Genomic DNA, 2578 nt, shown 5'->3' on the forward strand with positions numbered 1-2578 from the left:
CCCCCCGGTCCCCCTCCCTCTCTGACATGGTGGACTGAGAGCCGGACCAAAATAGCAGCAGAGACTGATCAGGAGACCAAAGAGATTCTGACTCTGTTCTGGGATCTATGGCAACCGAGCCAAGCAGAACATGATGGAGACGAACCTAAAAACGCCGCGGTGCTGCTGATCCAAACGGTTCTGATAAAACTCAGTAAACACCGGGTTTACCGTCGCAGAACCTGACCGGCCCCGGTTAAAGTCCCTCACAGGGAGAACAAGAACTCCCTGCAGAGGATTCAAACCAACAACCAGGAACCTTCCTGCAAGGCGTCACTGAATAATGGGTTCACTGCAGATGGATGAATGGATGAGTCATGAATTCATCAAAATCAAAAACCACTTCATATTTGTGATGACAGGAGACCTGCTGCTGTTAGTCAACAATAAACTGCAATAATTTAGGTTATTTAGCCTGATAAAGATTTAGTCTCAAAGCTAAATATTTAGCTTGAAACTGACATTGAAAAATGAATGAATGAAGTGGTGAAATCATGACTTTGAAAATGAAAGTGTTATTTTCCCACAGACTCTGACTGATGTTGGTCCTGAACAGAATCGGATCTTTATTCTGACCCGGTTCAGCTTGTTGGCTTGGTCTGGATCAGATTGGTTCGGAGTGAAATTGAATTATCTTCATTCTCTCCTTCCAGTTAAAATGAATAAAAACGTCCTAAACCTTTAGAGGCCCCTCCTGATCTCAGTATTTAGAAATCAGCGCTGAAATAAAATGTTTTCACCTTTGCATTATTAACATAATTAGAGTCTCAGAGACAAAAGTTCTGAATAATTTAGGTTTAATCTGTTGAGCCGTCAGCGCTAAGAGGCTAATCATCTCCTCTGATTTCTACTAATAACCAAGTACAACAGCAAAAACATCCAATCATTTAGTGCATATGCATGTAAATAAAACATATATTTACTGATGTGTCGAGTTGGTTTGAGACTGGAACTGAGATAGGAAACCAAAGCAAAGGAGCCACGAAGCTGCAGGGAACCAGAGAGAAATGTGAACTGGAATATGAGGCGGATTCACAATTAACAAAATGTTTTCTAACATTTTTCTGCACTAAAACGATTAGATCATAGAAAACAAGACAGCTACCTCATCATGAGCACAGCTAGCTTCCGCTAGCTGTTCAGCTTGTGTCACTTTATTACCCATGATGCTTTGCATCGGTCACAGGACCATAATGTATAGAGCTAAACTGGTGCCATAAATTTGTTCAAAAATGAAACAGGAAAATTATTTTGCATCTAAAAATATTTTACTCTAAGATTTGTGCTGTGCGTTTAAATACGTGGATCATATCAGTGGCAGGTTTTGAAAACCTATTGATTAAACAGAATATTGATTTTTTTAAAGAGATTTCCAGTTTCAAAAATATTTTTATCTTTTTAAAGTTTCCATTTATTTTGTTTTCAGGTTTTGCTTTATTTTCCAATTTCTTTTATTTTTATTTTTTGTTTCCAACATTTTTTTCAATTACAATTTTTTATTTTTTTTTCTTATGTTGACAAAAAGTTTTGAATGTGCTTTATGGCTGAATTTAGCTCTGTAATTATGTATCAGAATATGCTAAACCATAAAGTTTTCCACTTCAAATAGGCTGAAATAATCTCAGCTACAGCTTCATGTTTCACTGAGTGGAAGGACGACATGCAGACGCTACATGACGGTTCGCTGAGCGTTGCTTTGAAATGTTTCTGCAGGTCTGAAGAGAAAACGGATGAACCGAGAGCCAGGGGTCAGCTGGTTGGATCGCCGCAGCAGCCTCAGGTCACAAACATCTGGCGGCCATCTTAATGTCACCCGTCGTCATGGAAACACTGTGCAGAAAGACAGAAGGAGCAGCATTTGGTCAACTGCATCAGGTCAAAGGTCGCCGTGAGTGAGCTGGTTCTGGGAAAACACCAGCGTTACCATGACGATGATGAAGCTGGCGGTCAGCTGAAACTCAGCGCTGCGTTAGCCTCAGATGTTAGCGGCTGTGACAGCCGGTGCTCCATGATGCTGCTACTGTTTCCAGGGTTTGAGTCAGAGTGCCCCAGGTCAAAGGTCACAGCTCCACAGAAATAGTTTGACTTTCTGCTAATCAGCCGAACGGCTCAAAGCCAAAGCGTTACGTCCGACTCTCTGGGTCTCTGACATTTCAGGGAGACAATTTATTTTTCTCTCCTTTGACTTTTAAAGGTGAAAGAATCGATGAGACGTTTTAAAGTCCACCACAGAAGAAGAAACAGATCTAAACCTGTTACTTTGACAGGGACAGAACCTGAAAACAGCCAACTTCAGATACAGAGAAGACCTTTGACCTTTAGGCAGCTGAAGATACATGAACTGTGGATGAATGATGGATGGAACAGAGGGAACGGGGGAAAACAGAGGGAACAGGTGGAACAGAGGGCACAAGGGGACCGGGGGAAACAGAGGGAATGGAGGGGAAAGGGGTACAGGTGGAACAGGGGGAACGGGGGAAATGGGGGAACGGGTGGAACAGAGGGAACAAGGGGAACGGAGGGAACGGGGGAAATGGGG

The 2578-nt window shown here is 42.3% G+C and overlaps 2 long non-coding RNA genes across 2 annotated transcripts in view; one reads left to right on the forward strand and one right to left on the reverse strand.

Annotated features, from left to right (window-relative positions):
• The window catches only part of LOC103132119 (uncharacterized), a 3645-nt gene extending 1805 nt beyond the window's left edge, over positions 1-1840 (forward strand). Inside the window, exon 3 of the long non-coding RNA XR_475498.2 lies at positions 1753-1840. This is a non-coding gene — a long non-coding RNA (uncharacterized LOC103132119). The remainder of the gene's footprint in view (positions 1-1752) is intronic.
• Positions 1549-2578, reverse strand: part of LOC103132118 (uncharacterized) — a 4156-nt gene continuing 3126 nt past the window's right edge. Inside the window, exon 2 of the long non-coding RNA XR_475497.2 lies at positions 1549-1869. This is a non-coding gene — a long non-coding RNA (uncharacterized LOC103132118). The remainder of the gene's footprint in view (positions 1870-2578) is intronic.

The sequence above is a fragment of the Poecilia formosa genome, unplaced genomic scaffold (genome assembly GCF_000485575.1).
Source record: "Poecilia formosa unplaced genomic scaffold, Poecilia_formosa-5.1.2 Scaffold929, whole genome shotgun sequence".
NCBI classification, from domain to species: Eukaryota; Metazoa; Chordata; class Actinopteri; order Cyprinodontiformes; family Poeciliidae; genus Poecilia; species Poecilia formosa.